General features: G+C 41.7%; 1 long non-coding RNA gene across 1 annotated transcript; it reads right to left on the minus strand.

Annotated features, from left to right (window-relative positions):
- Positions 1 to 21,683: 21,683 nt before the first annotated feature.
- Positions 21,684 to 24,098, minus strand: LOC110688937. The gene is made up of 3 exons (XR_002504708.1): positions 23,188 to 24,098; positions 22,586 to 22,689; positions 21,684 to 21,875 (listed from the first exon to the last, which is right to left on the minus strand). It is a non-coding gene; the product is annotated as an uncharacterized LOC110688937 (long non-coding RNA).
- Positions 24,099 to 24,624: the final 526 nt, after the last annotated feature.

Below are 24,624 nucleotides of genomic sequence, written 5' to 3' on the forward strand. Positions count from 1 at the left end.
ACATTAGGCTTAGCAATTGCTCTAGATAATTAATTGATTTAATTGTTATTGGTATTTTGGTAGATTTAGAAGTATAAACATGGTGAACCATAACACTAGGTATTTTTATTTATTATTTTTTCCCTCTTTTAATTTAGACTATTTTTCTATCCCAATTTCATGACATAGTTTATTTTCTCCATACCTTAGAAGTTAGATTGAATAACCATCTCTTTGTGGATTCGACCCTACTTACCCTACTACATTGTTAGTTGGTTTTGTTAGGAATTTATTTTTGACAGATGTACGACAACCTATTAGCCTAACATCTCCTCCACTTCAAAGGCAAAAATGTCTTTGAATTCCTTCAGCAGAAGGTGCAAGTCAGCACCAAGCCTTTCAAAGGAAACCGTCCCCACCTTAACCGTCCGCTCTGGACGGCTGTCGTCCAGAGGGATATTAATGTGCTCACCAGCCGACTGGGGACAGAGATCATCTGACCGCTCCCCAGTCAGTGATTGCTATATCTTTTCCTTCTTCACCTCCACCAGCTTTTTGGTTTTTCTCTTCTTTGCGTCTGTTGGAGGGGGTGAATCAGGGTCCTTGACATCATCAAGGTCTATTGGCTCCTTCAGCAGACCGGCTGCTGCAGCAGTCGGCTTGACGTCTAAGAGATAGCACTCCCTTGTCGTCTTCTGATCCCCGTTGAGGGAGCCAACAGTGCCATCATCCCTTTCATACTTGAGAAGCATGAGAGCTGGGATGATGACGACCTTGCACTCGTTCAGAGTAGGTCGGACAAGAATGATGTTGTAGGCGGTAAGTTCTGTAACCACCAGGATCCGGACAACCATGTGTCGCCATTGTCCCTTCTCCCCCAACCGGATGGGTATGTCAATTTGTCCGATTGGTGCACGACTCCTCCCCCAAAGCCAACTAATGGGTGGGAGACGTCGGCAGGCCGTCCCGCTGGTAATTAATCTGGGACAGACACTTGTAGCTGATAAAATCAGAGGAGCTACCCGTGTCTATGAGGATCCGGCCAACCAGCTGGTTGGCAACCTTGCATTCAATGACGACTGGGTCATCATGCGGTTGGAAAACCTTGCCTCGATCCTTCTCAGTGATGAGGACGTCTGGGAAAGTTCCGCTTGAGGACGCCTGTCCATAATTAACCGAGTGGACCATCCTCTTCAGATGATCCTTGGTGCCCCAAATGGTCGGGCCACCGCTTGCAAATCTTCCTGCTATAGTGTAGATTGGATCCTTGTTGGTATCCAAACTACTATTAGGATGGACAGTTTTTGACAACTCCCCTAGATTCGTCTTAGAAGTCGCTTCAAGACATAGGAGTTCGGCAAGCCCTTGTCAGTCAGACGGTCCAACATCCTCTTGAGACTATAGGAGTCGTTGGTGTCATAACCCACCTCATAATGGAAGTGGAAAAATTTATTCTTGTTCCGCGACTAAACGGAACTCTTCATAGGGTTCGGCTTCTCAATGGTCAGCTGATCCTTCACCTCTGTAAAGATGGTGTAACAGTATTTATTGAATTCATATAGTGATATATACGGTTTGAATTCTTTCTTCTTCTTGGACGGCTGATCAGGTTACTCAACCGCCCAAACTTCTTTTCTCTTTTTGATCTCTTCAGCTTTCTGAGCCAGCTGAGCAGACCGACTCTCTTTTAGCTTGTCGGACTTCTTAGAGTCCGACTCATGGCTAGACGAGCAGAGGTGGGTAGCCTGAATAAAGTTCTCCGCCTCTATTAGCGCCTCTTGAAGGGTGAAGATCCTCTTTCGGATAAGGTCAAACTTAAAATTCGACCCGTCCTTCATACCCTTAAAGAAATCTATATAAGCTACCTCGTCAGACATCCCCTGGATTTGAATTCTTACCAAGTTGAACCGCCTGACATAGGAGCGAAGCCCTTCTCTATCTCCCTGCCGGATGGTGCTCAAGTTGAGACTTGTCTTTTTTGACAGGGATGTTCATCGAGAATTTGGAGGCAAACAGGAAGGCAAGTGTAGCCGTCGCTCGAAGTGCGCCTACGTAAAAAGCATGTGGTGAATATGCTTGGCACTCATAGGAAGTGGGAATTGACATTACAATTAGGGACAAGTAAAGTAGGGAGCCGCCAACAAGTTTTTTAGGAACTTGTAAACCGTTCACGGATCATAAAAAGGCAACCACGATAAGGGACAACGATAGGCAACAACGATTGACCCGTGAAGGTTACACCCCATTCATAATCCATGAGATTACTAACTCCATATGGTTCGGAACCACGAAAGGAGGATCGGGGATGATGGTACGAAGTGAGTCATGGAGTCACATTCACCCGTATTGGCCTCTACTCGATTCTTATAGTGAAAAGCATTCCTGTGATATCAAAGGCATACAAACAATAATTCAATTCGCTCCAAACTATTATTTAACTAAATTGGTTTAAGATTAATGCACACATAATTCTAAAATATGGTGATCACTTGAATTAACAATAAGATTAAAAGGGAACCTAAACCGGTTGTCAAAATTATCTTATTAGTCGTGATTTTCAATTACATATTCCCTTTAAACATGCAATATTGTGATCAATAATAACAATAATAGAATCAACATTAATATAAAAACCAATTTAATCATAATTTCAACAACATAAGAATCGTTAGTAAAATAATAAAAAGAGCATGATCCTTACTTTGAATCTGTTTGCTTGCAACTACAAAATAATAAACGAGTTAGTAACTTCAAGGAAATAATAAAACAATAATTAAATTAAATTAAATAAAACTAAAGTTGATTTTGGGGCCAAACCCTCAAACGATTCTACCTTTCACGCCTTGGCTTAAGGACAGAACCTCGAGTAAAATATGGACTCCTTTGAGTGCTTGAAGAAGGAATTTTGAAGCGAAAAGGGTAGGCTAGTGTTTAGGTTGAGAGCATAGAAGAGAGAAAATAAGAATCATAAAATTCTGATTGCCCCGTACATCAGAAATGAGGGGGTATTTATAGGGAAAATGTGCTGAGGGAGCACACGGAACCCTAAAATGATAAAAACCCTATAAAAGTATCCCGTGACACGGTCAGACTGTACCGTGAAACGGTTAGACAGTACCGTCAGACGGTGCACTTTCCCGTGACACGGTCAGTTTTAGAGTGACGCGGGAAATTTTCTGAAAACGGAATGAAAAACGCGTTAAGGGTTTACACGAAAGGACACGGAACATCCCGTGTCACGACAGATCTCCCGTGTCACGGGAAGTCCCACCGTCAGACGGATAGGGTTCCCGTGACACGGTCAGGCTGTACCGTGACACGGTCAGGTTGTACCGTGACACGGTCAGTTCCAGTCCATTTTTCCGTCTAAATTTATTTTTTTAACCCTAATTTCTTTCGGCTTTTTAAGTGCCGATTGATAATTTCGGGCTTTTTTATGACTTTTACTATTCGGGCTAAAATAAGAAAATAATAAAATAAAAATAAATAAAATGTTTGGGCCAAAAATAAATAATAAATTAATAAAATAAAAAAAAAGGTTTGGGCTTAAAATTAATTAATAAGCTTGGACTAAAATTAAAACTATGATTTTACCAAACATCAAGACTAATCCATGGACCTTTCAAAAGTATGAATACGATTTTTTAAGCACTCTCGGGATTAAATACTAAACCCGACCAATAGTGGCGGTGAAAGGTTATTTATCATCGGGTTTGGTTTTGGGGAGACATTTTTAGGTGTCTACAGAAGCCCCCACTTTGACTGAGTTTGTAGAAACGTTAGTTTTGAAAACGATAGTCAAAGTAGTCGATAGGGACGGAGAATGATTTAAGACGTTCTGCGATCCTAAATCATTCTTTATACGCCGATACCTGCAGAAAAATGTTAATTCCGCAGAAAAAAGGGATAGAATACGTATCTGGCACCAGTGTGTCGGTGAAAAACGAATTTGGCAGCTTCCTAAGCTTGAAGGAATCCACCGAGTGTCATTTGTTGAAATGCTTCCCATGCTTGAGGAAAGTCGATTGAAGTTTTGGTACCTTTCTAAACCTGAAGAAAGTTACCGGATAATACTTTCCATGCCTGAGGAAAGTCGACGAACGAATTTGGTGTCATTTTATGCTTGAAGAAATCCACCGCTAATGCCTTCCATACTTGAGGAAAGCCGACAAAGGAATTTTGTGGTTTTCTATACTTGAAGAAAAATCCACTGATGATGCTTTCCATGCCTGAGGAAAGCCGACTTGGCGGTTTTCTATACTTGAAGAAAAATCCTCCGATAACGCTTTCCAAACCTGAGGAAAGCCGACTTGGCGGTTTTCTATACTTGAAGAAAAATCCACCGATAACGCTTTCCAAACCTGAGGAAAGCCGACGATTGCTGAAAATTGATAAGTGTATGGTGGTTCGATTATCCCCGAACGTGGGCCGCAGATGATTCACAATTCTTAAGCTGATTGTCCGACCATATTAAATTGTTAAAATGCCGAAAAATAGGCTTTGACGCTTGCCAAGGGTAAAATGGTAATTTTAGTCCCCCTTAAACATCAGTTGGAATTTTCCGCGTAACTATAGCGAAAATAATCGCCCAATAAGCTCGGAAAATCAGTCAAACTGGTCAAAAAACCAAGAATATTCTCTGACCAAATGTAGTTTTGCCGTGCCACGTCAGCAGGTTCCCGTGACACGGTCAAGGCTTCCCGTCAGACGGGACAAGGATCCCGTGTCACGGGACCCCTATTTTTTTTCCTTTTTCTTTTTTTTTTTCTTTTCGCTCTTTGAATCAGTCAACAACGGTCACTTTTTCTCTTTTTTTGTCCTTTTCTGTCTTTAAATCCGCATGCTTGCTTTCACCATTTCACGTTTCACATTTCTTCTTCATACTTGCTTTCACACTTCACCATTTTTGCTCCTTTCTTACCAAAAACTACCGCGCCACGCCTGAGGTTAACCGTCGGCCGTTCGAAAGTCGTCGTGACACGGTAACGGCGACCGTGACACGGTTAGTCCGCAAATCTTTTCTCTTTTTTTTTCTGTTTTGTTGCGGTTTTCTTGCTACTGTTCTGCGCTGCTGCTGTCTTCCGTTGCTGCTTCTGCTTCTGTCCCGGAGTTGCCGCCCAGATTTGTCGGAGCTCCGTCAGGCTTGAAGGTCGCCGTGACACGGTTAGTCTTGACCGTGACACGGTTAGTCTTGCCCGTGTCGCGGCAGCTGCGCTGGTGGCCGGAACACGTTTTCGAGTATTGGAGTTCGAATTTCACCAATTTTGTTGTAATTTCTCGATCTTCCCCTCATTTTCGACCCTTTACAAACATTCATGTAAGCTCCCTTTGATTTTTGCTTTGAATTTGCTTCACATTAACAATTTCATGACAAACCCTAAAAAATCAATTTGAGGGTTTTTTATTTTTAAGCTTTATGTTGAAATTCTTGCCATGATTTTACTTGTATATGTGTACATGTGTGTTTGTGAGAAATTTGAGACAAAAATTGCATGATTTGATGGAGAATTGAGCAAATCACCATTTTTGGGTGCTACTTTGTGAAATAATGTTCATGCTTTGAAATGGTGAAAAAATGGTGGTGAATCTTGTGAAATGATGTGTTGATTCATATTTTGCATATGTACTATATTGTCATGGAGAACATAGTATCATGCGGCTAGGAGAACTGTAGTATTAGTTTGTCATGGAGAAACTAAACACCATAATTTTGCCAATTTTTAGCCTTGAGGTTAAAATTTAGCATATAATTCAATAAATAACTAAATAGCTTAGGAAATGATGCTAAGTATTCAGATTGTTATTGTAAATATGCGACTTGAATTAAATGTTTAGGAAATGATGCTAAACATTTAAATAAAATTTAGCATATAATTCAATAAACAACTAAATAGCTTAGGAAATTATGCTAAGTATTTAGATATTTATTTTTTTTATTATAAATATGCACCTAAAAAAATGTTTAGGAAATGATGCTAAACATTTAGATTTTTACAATAGCATGCCTAGACGACGAGATTGCGACCTTTCTACCCGCGACCGGCGTCGGGCTTTTCGGGAGGACATTCCCACTGTCCCTGAGGGCGTGGACGACGACGTCTTGGAGTCCGAGCCTCGGACTTCTACGAGTAAGGGTAGGTGGGTTCCACCTCCGTGGGACCCCAGACCAGTTGGTTTTCTGCCGTGAAAACCACGTCTCTCACCGCGCACTCTCCGGCATAGTCGATGGCACACTTCGCCAGCATGGTTCCGGGGCCGGTGATTTGATCCCTCGGCTTTACCAGGTCATTACGGGGGATCCTGCTACGAGCGCCCTATGGGAGTTGTCTGGCTTGGTCAATTTCTACACGGCGGTTGTAGGGTTTCGCAGCCCCCGGGGTTGCGGCGCGACGGTCGTTCGCGCATTGTCGGAGTATTTCTGGGATACTACCAACACGTTTCACTTTGCTTGGGGGGAGATGACGGTGACCCCCCTGGACTTCAGCATGATCAGCGGGCTGCGCTTTACTGACCGGGCAGTAGGCCAGATGTCTGATCTATCTTGGACATCAGCTGAGGTAGCTGATTTGTTGGGTCCGGTCGTTCAGCACATTAGGACCCGACCGGTGTCTCGAGGTGGTCCCCTCTTTGGCCAGGATTCCCGAGATATGATCCTACAGCTGGGCCAGTCTTGGGTACGCGGATCTTCTTATATCTCTACGTCATGGCTGCCGTCAGCTGAATGACGAGTCCCCTATCACCGTTTACGGCCTGTGGAGAGTCGTAGAGGTGATGATCTTTTCCCTTCTTGTTTCATTTCAGCTTGTTCGATTCGTGTGCTGAATGTTATTTTTGTTGCAGTTATGGTTCTACGAGTACTTCCCAGGCTTGGCTCCTCGCCGGCGTCGGGGAATGGTCCATGACTTCCCCGTCGGAGCTAGCTGGCGTGACCGAGGAGAGTCACGGGTGGAGTCTGTTCCGGCGCTTTGTGGGCTACTACGCCGAGGCACCTCTTCCGTTGGCGTAAGGATTAGCTTTGTTGCGTTTTTTTCCTTCTGATGTTGTTTCTGTTGTTTCACGCCTAACTTTTTATGGTTTCCAGGTTCCCATCGATGTCCAGTATCGTCCTTGGGTCGGGATGACTGATCTACCCGAGGCCCTACGTCTTTCAGTGTACCGTACCATTTTGGTTGGTACTGGGAACTTCGTCTGGTATTTGGGGGAGCGAGTCCTCCGTCAGCATAGCGGCGATCGTTTCGTGGTGCCTTCATCCCCACCAGAGTCGATGTTGGACTCCCGCTTGATCAGAGGGTTGATCAACAGGGGAGAGCGCTACACTCTTCCGTGGCAGGAGCTCGTTCACATGGAGAGCGACTATGCGCGGGATTTGCTTCCCTCTCTGGCTCCTCCACCCCGTCTTCCCGAGGTATGATTTCTTTCGAGAATCTTTTTGGCTAGTGTCTGTTTTAAATAGTCGAATAACTTGATTATTTTATCATATTTTTAGACGACCATCCACCCTGTCGGAAGGATTCAGATTCCTCCTCAGTCTGTCCGCTACCCTGGGCCGATCGGTATCACGGAGGACCATATTGCTGACGCGCCGGAGGGTTATAGACAGGCGCAGGAGTCAGTGCCCGAGGTTTTTGAGCCGGTAAGTTTTCTTCGACGCATTATCCACTCTTTTAATGCTGCTTATTACTGATTTTTCTTTGTTTTATCCTCAGCCTAACCGCCCAGAGGTGATGGGAATTATGAAGCTGGTGGACGCGCTGAAGTATTGCATCATCAAGCTTCGGCGTGGTGCGAGTTGTCGGAGCTCTAGCGACGTTCTTGAGGTATCACTTATTTTTTTCATTTCTGCCATTTGTTTTATTTTGCATCATTGACACCTTTTGATTTTGTATTTTTCAGGAGCGACGGAGGTCCCGCTCGCGCTCGAGGCCCAGAGGCTCGGACGAGGAGGAGCTTGGTCGTGGTAGACGATCTCCTGAGGCTCAACGTCGTTCTTAGCGAGAGCCTCAGACTACTCAGCCATTCCAGGAGGCTCAGTGGCAGCAGGGTCAGTCTTCTCAGCGTCCGTCATTTTCACAGCCTCCAGTTCCCGAGTTTGGGTCTCCTTTGGATCCTGGTTCATTCTCGGCTCCATTATCCGGGATTTCCACCACTGTCGGGCTTGTTCTCGGTTCCGATGTATGGGACGATGCCTTCGCCGACGATTCCAGTATCTTTGGGCCAGTCTACTCCATTTTCCGGTTGGACGGGTCCTGCCTTGAGCTTAGCTACTGCCGGGCCTACGGGGACTAGTAGGGACGCTACTCCCCGTACTCGGATGGTCGAGGGACTCTTCGGTTCGTCGTTCCCATACACACAGGGAGGTCCACATGCACAGGGTCAAGATGAGACTGATTCTGATTCTAGAGATTTTTGACCGAGGGTTTTTGTGCATACTGTGATGACACTTGACACATTTATGTATTACGACTCTTTGTACATTATTTACAGTTTATATATCTACTATTGTGTGTGTTAGTGTGTGTTTGAGACTCTTTGTGTGTGATTGTGTACTTATTAATGACATGACGAAAAAACATAAGTGGAGTAATGGAGGGTACGGACCTTCCCAAAAGAAAAGAAATAAAAAACACTCAAAAAAAAAATTACTTTCCCGAAAAGAAAAGAAAAGAAAAGAAAAGAAATAAAATGATGAATAAATAAATATAAAAAATATCTTTTGGTGAGAATTTTATTAGAAATAAAACTCTCAGAAAAGACTGAAAAATAAACGTTAAAGAAAATACAAAAAATCCGAATAGATACGGAAAAGATGAAAAAATATAGCGCGCAAGGTGCCATGTCACGGCACTGTTCACCGTGTCACGGCAAAGATTCCCGTGACACGATGGAATTTCCCGTGTCACGGGACGCGTATTATTCCGCGGTTTGTTTTACGCGTGCGAAAAGATAAATTCTGGGCAGTTTCGAGCGCTTTTGCTATAAAATAAGACCAGATTATTCATGATATGTATAATTACGAAACACAAAATAATTTAGAATTTCATATTTCAATAATCATGTCTCGGAATTTTGATAATACGTTGCGCGACTGGTCTTATTCTTTGACCAATGCTGAAAAAAGAGAGTTAGAATTATTTCATGCCAGGGGTTAGCTAGCCCTGCGACATGTAGCTATTGAACATGATTTTCTTAGAGCAGCATTAGACTATTGGAGTCCAGAAACACACTGTTTCAAATTTGATTATGATGAAATCTGTCCTCTGCCGGAGGAATTTGGTGCAATCTTTGGATTTCCTGCTAGAAATCTTATTGCCATGCCTACCTTACGTGAATATTATTACCAAGACTTTGAACGCCATCTGAATCTAACAGATCCAGATTTAAATAGAATTATTTGTGGTAATGAAGTAGACTTAGAAAAACTTGCTAATTTATATTTTAATCGCCCTATCTCTGAGTCTTATCATGTGTATCGTAGAAGGGCATATATTTTTTGCATGTTTAGCAAGCTACTATTTGCAAACGGTAGGGTAGGACATGCTTGTCTAGCGTCTGTACTTGAGCATGTAGAATCCGGAAGATCTCCTATGCCAACGTGCCTCGGAGAAACATTTCTTGGCCTTGACGAGGCAAAAGCTGACCGGAAAGCCATCAGGAGGGGTTCTCTGGTACTATTACAGGTAAAAATACGCTCCGAATAGCCCCCGTGACACAAAACAGGCACCGTGTCACAGTTGGGATCTGCCGTGACACGGTTAAAACTGCCGTGTCACGGGAATCTGCAGTTTTTTTTTTTTTTTTTTTGACCTTTTTTTTTTTTTTTTTTTTGCAGATTTGGTTGATGGAGCGTTTGGAATTATTTGAAGCCCCTGCCGATATTGAAAAATATGGCCCCAACGACTTAGTCCGTAGGAAGAAGAATTACTCTGCGAATATGTCGTATGAAGATTGGAAAAATTTCTTTGCAAAGAGGGAATTTTCCATTCGTTGGGTGGTGCCTTGGTGGAGGCTTACTAGGATGGTTGGCACGAATGAAACTCCATATTGTCGAGTTCCTAGTATCTCCAAATTGACCTTTTACTGTCCCTCTCGACTGATGCGGCAGTATGGACTTGAACAAGTAATTCCACGCTATAACGATAGTCCTCGTGAAGTATCGTTGCATGAAAGTAATGTTCACAAGTACGAGGCTTATTGGATTGGAAGACCTTTGTGGACCGTTTCTGGAAGTGACCAAGCTCCTACTCCCTTATCTAGTGCATACAAGGCATGGTTGAACCCTAGAAGCATGAGGGAACGATTCGGATCACGCAACTCTGATGTAAAGAGTCGTCTTGGAGATAAGAAAGCTCCTCTTAAAGATCGCCTAGGTCCGAGAACACAAGGAATTGAGTTTAAGACTCCTAAGATGCCAAGAAAGAAGACCTATGTGAAAGGAAAGGGTAAAGAAAAGATGGTGTATAGGGAGAAGCAACCGAAAAAGTTCAAGAAAGGTGAAAGGGGTGAAAGTTTGACTAGGGGTGTGACGGTTCGGGCTACAAAAGACACACTAATGGTGAAGGCCGACCTAATTGAGATAGAGAAGGATGTTCTTAAAGAGAAGAGAGATTAGATCAATAGTGCTTTGCAGTTTATTATTTATAATTTTTATTTAAAATAAGGCATATGATGCCAATACTTGTAGTCGCATTTTAATAATAGCACATTTATTTCATCCTTTAAAATAAAAATTACAATGACTGTTATTAATTATCCGGGTCAAGGAGTCGAACGCAATGGAAGAACGAAAACAAAAACTCGAACAATAAATTCGCAACGAATGCGCCAATAAATAAAACGGGAAACTGAAAATCTGCCGTGTCACGGTCAAAGAGTCCCGTGACACGGTTAAAGTTCCCGCGTCACGGCTAAACTCTTTTTTTTTTTGACAGACAGGGATGACGTGGCACGGAATAATTCTCCCGTCAGACGGGATAAATTCCCGTGTCACGGGAGTCACCCTGTCCTTTTTGCCGTTCAGGGGTTTCCGTGACACGGGAATTTCTCCCGTCAGACGGGAAGAAATCCCGTGTCGCGGCATTTTTACCTTTTTTTTTTTTTGAATTATTTTGCCGTGACGCAATGCTGAATCGACACGCATATTAGATCAATAGAGGGAGGATTTTTAGTGGTCGGGCCCCCTCGAGGGGTTGCCTACGTATCCTAAAAAGGAATCAGGCCAGACGTAGCTCTATTGGGTCATGAACCCATGCGACTAGGCGTAGAATTTCTTGAGTTGATCCAAGTTGGTTAAATTATGGAAGCCGTTACCGTCCATGTCTACTAATTGTGCCGCTCCGCCAGACAGGATGGCTTTAACAATATACGGGCCTGACCAGTTTGGTCTAAACTTTCCTCTTGGATCTAACACATTTTTACGAAGTGCCTTAAGCACTAGGTCACCCTCTTTGATATTCCTGGTCTTGACTTTTTTATTAAAATGTCGTGCCATACGCTGTTGGTAGGTTTGGACATGATGCAAAGCTGCCAAGCGTTTTTCATCAAGTAAGACCAGTTCGTCGTATCTTGCTCTAATCCAGTTGGCTTTCCAATGCGATTCGGAGAGAAGGTATCTCGAGCTCGATTAGTTGTACAGCTTCGACGCCATAGACTAAAAAGAGAGGGGTAGCCCCTGTCGATGTACGAACAGAGGTTCGATAACCCCAAAGGGCGAAATGTAGCTTACTTGGCCAATCCTTATAATTTTCCGTCATCTTTTCGATGATGGTCTTCACATTTTTGTTGGCCGATTCGACTGCTCCGTTCGTTTGTGGTCTGTAAGGTGATGATCGGTGATGTTTGATATGATATTTCAGCAACAATTCCGTGCATTCGGCTTGGAAATGTGTTCCATTGTCACTGATCATCTCATGTGGTACCCCATAGCATCATATAATATTTTTCTCAATGAATTGAGCTACGTGTTTTTCTGTCAGCTTGGCATATGAGGCTGCCTCAACCCATTTGGTGAAGTAGTCGATTGCTACGAGAATGAATTCATGCCCCCCTTGTCCTGGTGGTGTGATTTTCCAATGATGTCAATGCCCCAAGTGGAGAAAGGTCATGGAGAAGTATACGTGTAGAGAAGCGAAGGTGGAACATGTTGTAAGTTTGCGTAGATTTGACACTTCATACATTTCTTGACGTACTCGTGACAATCTCGCTCCATAGTAGTCCAATAGTAACCTTGTCGTTGAATCTTTTGGACTAACATCTTTGCATTCATGTGAGTTCCGCATATACCAGCATGAAGGTTTTCCATGGTTTTATGTGCTTCTTTCTTGGTTATACATAAGAGATTCCTTCCTGTTGCGGTTCTCTTGTGGAGCCTCAAAGCACGGCGTGCCCTTTTATCAGTATTAGGAGGATATTCTGCTCTTGTCACACAATTAAGGATGTCTGTATACCATGGTTCTTCGTCTTCTTCCTGTGATTTTTGTTCATCATCGAGTGCATGAACATAAGCTGGTTCATATCTCCTCTCTATGGTCAGTGGCATCCTGATCGTGTTAGCTGGAATTCGCACCATTGATGCTAACTTAGCTAGTGCATCGGCGAACTGGTTTTCTTCTCTTAGCAAATACGTATATTCCACTTCATCTAGTTGCTCCGTGAGAGTTTCTAGATGAGCTTGATACGTAGCGAGACTTTCACTCCTCACTTTCCATCTCTTAGAGATTTGGTTAATGATTAGTGAAGATTCACCGTAGATTATGAGTTTCTTGATTCCCAAGGCGACAGCTGTTTCTAATCCTAAAATGCATGCTTCATATTCTGCGGCATTGTTGGTGACATCAAATTCGAGCTTCATGGAAATTGGGATGTGTTCTTCATTGGGCGATACGAGCAAGACTCCCACGCCACATCCTTTTTGGTTTGAAGCTCCATCAAAGTAGAGCGTCCAACTATCGTCTTCGATCATGAGTAAATCTTCGTCAGGGAAATCGTACTCATCTTCTTCTTTTTCAGCTTCTTCTAGCGGAAAGTCTGCTAAGAAGTCAGAAACTGCAGAACCTTTGATGGCCTTTTGTGGCACAAATCTCAAGTCAAATTGATCTAGATTGACTATCCATCTTGATAATCTGCCATTGAGTGTTGCTTTCTCGAACAGGTATTTGAGAGGATCCATTTTAGACACGACATGGACTGTATGAGTGAGCATGTAATGTCTTAGTTTCTGTGCGGCCCATACAAGTGCGAGACACAACTTCTCGAGAGGCGTGTATCGCGTCTCATATCCTTGGAGTTTCTTGCTCAGGTAATAAATTGCATTCTCCTTGCTTTCGATCTCTTGTGCTAGCATTGCCCCCATCGTTTCTCTTGTGACCGTAAGGTAGAGTCGAAGAGGAAAGTCAGGTATTGCTAGTGCTAGCACGGGTGGGTTTGCCAAATACTCTTTGATTTTGTCGAAAGCCTTTTGGCAGTCATCATCCCATGTGACTGGGACATTCTTCTTGAGCTTCTTGAATATAGGTTCACATATCGCTGTGAGCTTTGATATGAACCTACTTATGTACAGCAACCTTCCAATGAAGCCTCGAATCTCCTTCTAATTTTTGGGAGGAGGCATGGCCATGATCGCTTTTACTTTTGAAGTATCTATTTCAATCCCTCGAGAACTGATCACATATCCAAGTAATTTTCCTAACGTGACTCCGAATGCACATTTTGCTGGATTTAATCTCATGTTGTACTTACGGAGTCTTTCAAAAAACTTGCGAAGTGCGACGATATGGCCTGGGCGATCCTTAGACTTGACAATCATATCATCGACATAGACCTCCACCTCTTTGTGCATCATATCATGTAACAATGCTGTAGCTGCTCTTTGGTATGTGGCACCCGCGTTTTTCAACCCGAATGGCATTACCGTATAGGAATATGTACCCCACTTTGTGATGAATATGGTTTTTTCCATGTCTTCTTCGGCCATCAATACCTGATTATATCCGGCGTAACCATCCATGAATGACAGGAGTGCATGGTTTGCTGTATTATCGACCAGAATGTCAATGTGAGGTAGAGGGAACCCATCTTTTGGGCTTGCTTTATTGAAATCCCTGTAATCAACACACATTCTGACCCTTCCATCCTTCTTTGGAACTGGAACCACAATTGCTATCCATTCCGGATACTTGGATACTTTGATGAAACCTGCGGTCAATTGCTTCCTGATTTCTTCCTTGATTTTGAGAGCCACATCTGGTTTCATTCGGCGCAGCTTTTGTTTGACAGGCTTCATACCTGGAATGAGTGATATCGTATGCTGAGCTATATTCCTGTCAATTCCTGGCATATCTTGGTATGACCAAGCAAATACATCAACAAATTCACTAAGCAAGTTAATTAGCTCTTTGCATTCATCTTGACTTAGTGTTAATCCAATTTTTACTTCTTTAACAGTCGTATCATTGGAAATATTAACTGTTTCTGTATCTTTAATAACTGATGTTTTATTTTCGTGTTCTTCCATTGCTTTTATTATTTCTTTGTCATTTTTATCATTAGCGAAGCAATATTGATCAGGGCTAGGGGAATGGCACGCGTCGTAATCAAAGGCATTCATTTCATTGAATTTATTGGCTAATACATCAAGAGAGGCAAGGTCGGCTGCGACCTCACCAGAATTATTAGGACTAGGAAGAGAGGACTCAACAAGATACTCAGGGCTGAACTCTATAGCATAAAGAGGGTCGGCCTCAAACTCTAAGGACTCATCTACAGACTTAGACTCAGACTCAGACTCGGACCCAGACGATTCAGACTCATCAAACATAGGACCCTCGCCAGCGGTTATTTCCAACTTCTCTCCACTCGGCGTAGTGATCCTCAATGTCTTGCGCCATCCCCTTGAAATGTTGTCAGCTTGGACGATTAACTCGGAGGGGTCGAAATCCTTGTTTGCTATGACGGCTTGAACGAGCTCGGAGTTATCATTGCAGACCGGCTTGGATTCATTTTTCTCCATTGCAAAAAGAAGATTGATTCCCAGATCATCAGAGTTCAGGTTAGCTGACTTCTCGACTATGGAGAGCTCTTCATCGATGAAGTCACAATCGAGGAACACCTCGAATCCCGGTTCACGGATCCCATTATGGACAAATGGTTCAGGGAATTCATAGCATGGGAAGTCTTCCCCTTCTTTGATGTACTGGCCGTTAAGAGTGAACGAATATGGATCCATGGCCATTTCCGTCTTCGTGATTCGAGCGTTGTTGCGAGCCTTCATTTTCAATGCAGCTTGCTTCAAATCTTCCTTTGTTGGCTCGAATCCTAAGCCGAAAGTATCCTTCTTGAGCGCACCGGAATGGCCCCAAGATTTAGCCATTTTCTTCTTGAGCCCAAGGGTCATTCCAGGGAAGTGACCTTGCTTCTTTAGAATGGCATTGATACTGGTATTTGAGTAGGGATCGAAGTCGAGATGGCACCTTTCCTCTTCTTCAATCACAAGAACATCATCTAGTGAAAACCCCCACAGATCTTCATCTTCCTCGTCGTGTTCAACATGGACGATGGGAGTATCAATAACTTGAATGCGCATAGGAGAAGCGTCGATGGTAATCGGGACCCCTCCAACTATGGCTTTCACTTTCTGGTGAAGCGATGACGGAATCGCCTTTAGCTCATGAAGCCAAGGGCGTCCTAATAACAGATTGAAAGAGGCCTTAATGTCCACCACCTGAAACTTGGTGCGACGTCCAATGGCCCCAGTAGTTATATTCAATATGATAGTACCCACGGCTTGACGGCGAGTATTATCGTAAGCTCGAATCCCTTGAGTGGAGGGATTCAACTCTTCATTCTTTATACCCAACTTCCTTGCAGTACAGAGTGGGCACACATTGATTGCAGAGCCATTATCAACCAGGCTCGTAGGAACATTCATCTGCCTACGCACTACAGTGAGGTGTAAGGCCTTATTATGTTGGTCCCCTTCCGGGGGTAGATCCTTATCAGAAAAGGAGATCAGATGCTAGCACTCGGCAGCTCAATAGTGAGAAAGTTGACCAATCCTTGAGGAGTCATGTCATCATCAACTCCTATCTTCACCAGAGCATTCATTACAGCCTTTCGATGCTCGTGGGAAGTGGCCAAAAGCTTCCATACATTCATCTCCACCTTGGTCTTTTGCAGTTGTTTAACCACATCGCTATTCACAGGGTCGATGGGATCAACTATCGGATTTGATTGTGGTGGAGGTGGAGGTGGGTTAGGTTGTTGCAACCGTCCACTTCTGGTGAGAACCTTGACCTCAAGGTCCCCACAAACATCTTCACTGGTGCCGAGAGATGAACAGGCTATGTCTTTGAGATAGACGTCTTCATCATCACTATCCCAGATCCCATTCACTTCTTCAGTGCTTGAGATAAATACAACTTCCGGCAGAGGTTCATTCACAAATTGAATGAGTATCGACGGATCAAAGGAGACTTCATCTCCCATGATAGCCAGAGCATCAGAAAGAGGACCTGTTTGAATGTTAGGCTTCTTGCCCCCTGGAGGGACAGGAAGTTGGTTAGCATCAATAAGGTCTTGGATTGCGTCTTTCAACCTCCAACACTTCTCAGTGTTATGACCCTTGCCTTGGTGATACTTGCAATAAGCGTTGGGGTCATAGTTAGCGGTCCTATTCTCAGGTCGAGGTTCTGGAAACGGTCCGATTGGCATAATCAGTCCCTGACCATGAAGACGGTCATAAGCAGCATCATAAGTCATTCCCAAAGGCGTATAAACCCTCCTTTGCCTTTGGAATCTTTAAGGAGGAGCATTAAGGGCCAGCACATCATTGATGTTGATATTGTTGGTAGCATTATTGGGCTTAGAAGACGAAGAAGAAGAAGTGTCGTTCTTCTTGTTTTTCCAAGTACTGTTGTTATTGTTGCTACCAACAGATTTCATCAGTTCGTCTTCGATATTGATTCCAATATCGTATACAGCATCAAAGGTACTTAGGGGTAGAAACTTTAGGTGTTGCTTGTACTTATGAGTCAGGTTGGCAATGAACAAGCGAACCATTTCCTTCTCCTTGGGAGGATCCACCAAGAGCGCAGCTGTTTCTCTCCACCTGCTTAGGTAAGTGGTGAAGCCTTCAATTTCTTTCTGTTTGAGAATGGAGAGTTCACGTTCAGAAGTCTTGGCCTGGATGTTACACTTGTACCGATTTATAAAGCTTTCAGTAACATCCTCCCAGGTCGCGACATGCTTGGATTCCAGAGAATAGAACCACTGTTGACAAGCATGTTCTAAGGAAAGAGGAAACACCGTAGGGAAGAGTGTCACATCTACTCCCTTAAGAGCCATAGTTGCAGAAAAAGCCTTCAAATGGAAAAGCGGGTTATCAGTAGGCTTGAACTTGGGAATATCAACAGTAGAAAACTTCTCAGGAAGCTTCTCCCTTATGGACGAGGAGGTGATAGGTTGTTCCACATAAGTGAACTCTTCGGAAATCTTGCTCATATGTTCCTTGATCTTATCCATCGCAGCAGTAGTGACACTGTTTTGCTTGTCTTGCTCTACAGTGCTGACTCTAGTAGTGAGTATCTACATCATGTCAGACAATCTTTCGACTGTCCTGTTGAGGTTCTCGATGTCTTCCTTAGTGGCCATTGGTTGAAAGTAGACTGGAGACGGATCTTGTGGAGATGACTGAGGTGGTTTCCTTGTACGCCTCTTTGGTATAAGAGGCTGTTGAGGTATGGACTCGAACCATAACAATCTACCCCTTGCTTCTTGCCCAAGTGTTGTGAAACCGAAACAAACACACCTTTAATGACCAAACTTGACCTTAACCTATCCGGATTAAAAAAAAAGAAATTTTTTTTTATTTTATTGAAGCTCTACTTATTAAAAAAATAAAACATGGGAGGATACCATCCGACTTACTCCGAAAAAAAAATGACACCAAAAACGAAACTTCCCTAAAATACGGTCAAAAGTTGTGCATGACTAAAAAAAGTGTGTGGACATAATATGTGAGTGATTAGGTGAGGTTATAGACGCGTGTTTTGACTGTATAACTAGACACGACTCAATACTGGACACAAAAATCGAGAAAAAAGACTGACGGGACACTTTCCTGGGCACCGTGTCACGGTGCAGACTGGCGTGACACGATTAAGCCTACCGTCAGACGGTAGACTCTCCCGTGTCACGGCACTGTTCACCGTGACACGACAGACAATGCCGTGACACGGTGCGCAGTTCCAGGTCAGTTTTGTAATTTTTCAGATTTTAATCGATTTTAAGTCCGTACTAATTACTATGTGAGAATAAAAACCCTCGGTCATGGGTTAAACAAAAAGAGCAAACACATGAGGGTTAGCACCAAACAAACACATAGCATTTAGGCACGATGATGTAAAAAAAGTTCGCAACCTAAAGTCAAGACCTATGTTCAACTATTGGTCAAGCTTTGGGTGTCAAAAGGGTACCATGGTTATGAGTTTGGACGGGTTAGCAAGGCAGCCTCCCTTGAGGGTGCATGCCAACGGGCGGCTTCGCGAGTTCGTGATGAAATCGAACTCGACTCCATGGTTTGGGTGGATTTAATGACTCGGATGAACCCTTATTGCCATGAGCGTTTTTGGGTTGATAGAGCTTAAATTCCCCGGGGCTAAGACGCATGTAGAACACATACGTTTTTTCAGAAAAATCGAAGGAAGTCGACTGTGAGAAAAGAAAAAAGGCCATCGGACTGATTTTAGGACTGCCGTGACACGGCAGACTCTGCTGTGACACGGCAGTCAGAAAATCTGACTGGTGCCCTGTTTGCTTTTGCGCGCAACCGAGTTATCCAATTTTTCCTACGGGACAGACCTGAATGCGACATTAAAACGTCTATGCAGATGCAAAAATGCCAAATTAATCACAGGAATATTTTTTCAAGAATCTTTCAAGTCTCATCCACTCATCTTAATTTAATACCGATCACTCAAATCGATAAATAATTAAGAATCCTCCCCAGTGGAGTCGCCAAATTGTAGGCGTCGCTCGAAGTGCGCCTACGTAAAAAGCATGTGGTGAATATGCTTGGCACTCATAGGAAGTGGGAATTGACATTACGGTTACACCCCACTCATAATCCATGAGATTACTAACTCCATATGGTTCGGAACCACGAAAGGAGGATCGGGGATGATGGTACGAAGTGAGTCATGGAGTCACATTCGCCCGTATTGGCCTCTACTCGATTCTTATAGTGAAAAGCATTCCTGTGATATCAAAGGCATACAAACAATAATTCAATTCGCTCCAAACTATTATTTAACTAAATTGGTTTAAGATTAATGCACACATAATTCTAAAATATGGTGATCACTTGAATTAACAATAAGATTAAAAGGGAACCTAAACCGGTTGTCAAAATTATCTTATTAGTCGTGATTTTCAATTACATATTCCCTTTAAACATGCAATATTGTGATCAATAATAACAATAATAGAATCAACATTAATATAAAAACCAATTTAATCATAATTCCAACAACATAAGAATCGTTAGAAAAATAATAAAAAGAGCATGATCCTTACTTTGAATCTGTTTGCTTGCAACTACAAAATAATAAACGAGTTAGTAACTTCAAGGAAATAATAAAACAATAATTAAATTAAATTAAATAAAACTAAAGTTGATTTTGGGGCCAAACCCTCAAACGATTCTACCTTTCACGCCTTGATTTAAGGACAGAACCTCGAGTAAAATATGGACTCCTTTGAGTGCTTGAAGAAGGAATTTTGAAGCGAAAAGGGTAGGCTAGTGTTTAGGTTGAGAGCATAGAAGAGAGAAAATAAGAATCATAAAATTCTGATTGCCCCGTACATCAGAAATGAGGGGGTATTTATAGGGAAAATGTGCTGAGGGAGCACACGGAACCCTAAAATGATAAAAACCCTAAAAAAGTATCCCGTGACACGGTCAGGCTGTACCGTGACACGGTTAGACAGTACCGTCAGACGGTGCACTTTCTCGTGACACGGTCAGTTTTGGAGTGACGCGGGAAATTTTCTGAAAACGGAATGAAAAACGCGTTAAGGGTTTACACGGAAAGGACACGGAACATCCCGTGTCATGACAGACCTCCCGTGTCACGGGAAGTCCCACCGTCAGACGGATAGGGTTCCCGTGACATGGTCAGGCTGTACCGTGACACGGTCAGTTCCAGTCCATTTTTCCGTCTAAATTTATTTTTAACCCTAATTTCTTTCGGCTTTTTAAGTGCCGATTGATAATTTCGGGCTTTTTTCTGACTTTTACTATTCGGGCTAAAATAAGAAAATAATAAAATAAAAATAAATAAAATGTTTGGGCCAAAATTAAATAAAAAATTAATAAAATAAAAAAAAGGTTTGGGCTCAAAATTAATTAATAAGGTTGGGCTAAAATTAAAACTATGCTTTTACCAAACATCAAGACTAATCCATGGACCTTTCAAAAGTATGAATACGATTTTTTAAGCACTCTCGGGATTAAATACTAAACCCGACCAATAGTGGCGGTGAAAGGTTATTTATCATCGGGTTTGGTTTTGGGGAGACATTTTTAGGTGTCTACAGCAAGCTTCCTGAAGTTGTCGATGCATCCGGCTTGCAAGTTGCAAAACCATTGTTGGGAAATGCCCTTCAATGTAGCCGGGAAGCACCGACACCACATGGCATCCTCCAACCCCTGCATGTGCATGAGGTTAGAATAGGCCATGAGGTGGTCCTCCGGGTTGGTGGTACCATCATAAGCACCCACCAACATATTCTTAACCTTCACTAGTACAAAAACATTCATTTGCGTCGCTCATTTAGGGTGTATTTGCGTCGCTTCTATGAGCGACGCAACTGCTTGCGACGCAAATGACTTTTGAGTCATTTGCGTCGCTCCTATGAGCGACGCAAATGAGTGTTATTTGCGTCACTCGTTTGTTAAAGGAGTGACGCAAATGACTTAACTATTGTTATAATATAGAGTTATTTGCGCCACTCGTTTGTTAAAGGAGTGACGCAAATGACTTAACTATTGTTATAATATAGAGTTATTTGCGTCACTCGTTTGTTAAAGGAGTGACGCAAATGACTTAACTGATGTATAATATAGAGTTATTTGCGTCACTCCTTTGTTAAACGAGTGATGCAAATGACTCAACTGATGTATAAAATAGAGTTATTTGCGTCACTTGTTTTATAAATGAGTGATGCAAATGATTGGTTGAGGATTTATTCAACCACTGATGCAAATGATTTCTTTTTTTTTCAAATCTATTAAAAAAACATTATTATACTTTTCCATCAATATATTGTAATTTTATAATGTAAGACAATTAGATTATGATAAGTTAATCAAATCAAGTATATATTTCGATAGATTTTCCTTCGTATTTTGGCCTATCCATAAATTTGGGAATGACGTCAATGTATACACTAATATCCTATCAAAAAGTTTACAACTCAAAATGATTGGTATCATTAACCAACACAAGAACAAAGACCAACCCAAAATGTTGGTAACCGAATTACATTCATTTCAAGCCTAAGAACTAAACAAAAAAAGTCTAACAAATAAATGGAGTTAGCTAAGTTAAATTCTAAATTTCAACATTGCTCATAAAATTGTCTGACCAAATATCTTGAACCACATTTATCTCCTCCCCAGTATAAGGTATTGTTCTAAATAAACATGTTAACACAACACAAAACAAAAAAAATAATCATTTCAAGAGTGTAGCAAATCTAAAATATATTGAATTAGTAATGAAAAATGTGACAACACATACTATAATAAGGTCCTCATTATATTACGATGATGTTGAACTATTTCAAACGTATAGCACATGACATAGTATCCATATCTCACATCCTCCCAATTTTTTATGTCACTACACGCATCATAGCAACAAAGTAAGTTGACATACTAATACAACTTATTTCAAAAGAGATACAAACTCAAGCATGAAAAATAAGAATACTAATCATTCTCACCATATTTTAAGAAAAAATACATCTTAGTTAAGAATTTATTTCACTCCATTGTTTTTATTTATCACTATACATGCAACAAAATATTCACTGTACCTTATTCTTCGAGAACTTCAAGTCATACACTTTCACAATCTCCATTGTTTTTTGAACTATGATGAAGTTGTTTGTATGGAGACCAAACTTTGTCTTGGAGGCTTAAACTTCTTTTAAAACTTTTGTAATTGATCAAATATTGCCAAGATCCCATTCTAATCAAATTAACTACTTCAAGAATTATTATCAGTTTCCCCCAACCCCCAGAAAAACAAACAATTATCTCAGGTGATAAATAATGTTGAAACTCAGTCTTATATAAACATGCTAATGTGAAATTTAGGATTTAGGAACTATGTCTCGGCTTTTTCTGCAAATAGTAAGTCCTGTAATTATTTTGTGGCAGAAAATATGGCTCTTATTTGTGAGATTGTACTAGCTAGAGAAATGCGATAAGCAGATTATTGATCCAACTGATACCTGATATTATATAACAATCAAACTAGAAAATTCAATGAAATACAAAAAGATTAGAGTTAATATGTATATGTGATTGTGAGAGAGAAACCTTTACCTTCTCCCCTGCAATTTACAAACAACTCAACAACAAAAAAGCTCTCTGCAACAAATTGCCGCTGCACCAAAGCCACACCACCGCCACTAACCACCAACCATCAGCTGCACTTGCACCAAGGATTTCACCACACGAAAATCAATTAACTAATGTAATCAAGCCTATGCTATATGTAAGTACTGTAACCTTATTCTTCAAGAACTTCATGTCATACACTTTCATAACCCAATACATGTATTGAAAAAATATAGCTTTATTACAACATCAAAGAATACATAGAATCTAACGAAAATATATATTTAACTATAAAGCTAGTGAAATCATAAATGTAGTTCAAAATCCACCTTAGAAATGCCACAAGTTGAGTATACTGAAATTTAGATTAGCAAGAGTGTATAATGAAACTCTAGATTGTGGAACCGATATTCGGTAATTAATGAAGAATTAGATTATGCCACTTCAATTGTAATGTTAATTTACCTTTAATATGAGAGAAATCAAGTAAGAAATTAACTATAATATCTCAAATTATAGAACAATTAAACAAGAAAATTCATCGAATAACAATAACATTAGAGTTACTCTGAATATAAGAGAGAAACCTTAACATTATCCCCTGCAATTCACAAACAATTCAACAACAAATTGCCCGCTGCACCAAGCCACACCACCGACCACAAGCCACTTGCTACACATGCACCAAGTAATTCACTAATCAAACTTTATATCTAGATACAAACACTCGATTAAACAAGAACAATTGCTCAAAATACCGTGAAATTGTGATAGATTTTGTGAAGTCAAGGTTTACATAAAATGAGAAATTAAAAAGCTCACTCACGAATGAGAAATTATAGAACAAAGCAGAACGAGTGAGAACTCCAGCAACTTTTGAACAGCAATTTACCACCGCAGCGGCACCCAAATCTCCACCAATTAATAGTGCTGCCACCGCATAAATCAGCCAATGCCGCCCCAGCTAACCATCAACATCAACACCAACAAGCAGAAATCCCCTACTAGCCTCGATTTAGGGTATTTCATCTCGAATATCAATGATTTTAATAGTTTGAATTTTGTGGGTGGTTTGGGTCGATTTTTGCTCAAAAATGGGGTGTTTTGCCTCGAATTTGCTAGAAAATGGGGGGTTTTGGCTTGGATATTTTGGGGTTTTCAATTAGTGGTCGAATTTGTTGATTTTGGGGTCAAATTTGTTGGTTTGGGTCGAATTTATCAGGGTTTTGCTGTTGAAATCGGTATGTTTTGCAGTACGAACGACAACAAGGCAACGCTGGGGAATCGGTTGGTTGGACGAATTTCTTGAGGTTTTGATGTTGAATTTTTGGGGATTTTGCAGTTGAATTTGCTAGGGTTTAATTTTGAAGTTCGAACGGCGACATGGGAGCAAGAGTATTTTATATTGAATGAGAGGAAGCACTGAGTGGGTGGTAGTGGTAATAGTCATTTGCGTCGCTCAATGAAGAAAGAAGTGACGCAATTTACCCACAAAGTTATTTGTGTCACTTATCAATAAATGAGTGACGCAAATAACATTACTATTTGCGTCGTTTCTATTTATGAAAGCGACGCAAATATAAGTAAGCTGAAATATATCAGACTTTTGCTTCGCTTTATAGTTAATGTCTGACGCAAATTACTTAGAGTGAAGCTAAAATATATCATTTGCGCCATTTGTTTCTACGAGTGACGCAAATAAGGCGACGCAAATGAGCATTTTTCTACTAGTGCTTGGTCGGTTGTGCGGCCTCAGTTATCACCTTGGTGAACGCATAAGTTTGTTCACCAAGTTTGAGCACTCAAAGTTGCCAGTCCAAAGGTTGGCGTTATATACCGCCTGACCCCCAAAGAGGGCCGGCTGTATGAAGTGAGGATAATACTGGTCGTAGACCATAGGGGATACATACGGTGCATTCCCAATCATCTGAGGGCCAAAGTGGACGGTATTACCGCCTGAATGGCTCTCGTGCAAGGATTGAGTATTCCCTGCGGATGTATTCTTGACCCTGTCTAGAAAGCTC

This window comes from Chenopodium quinoa, unplaced genomic scaffold (assembly GCF_001683475.1).
Source record: "Chenopodium quinoa cultivar QQ74 unplaced genomic scaffold, ASM168347v1, whole genome shotgun sequence".
Lineage (NCBI taxonomy): Eukaryota > Viridiplantae > Streptophyta > Magnoliopsida > Caryophyllales > Amaranthaceae > Chenopodium > Chenopodium quinoa.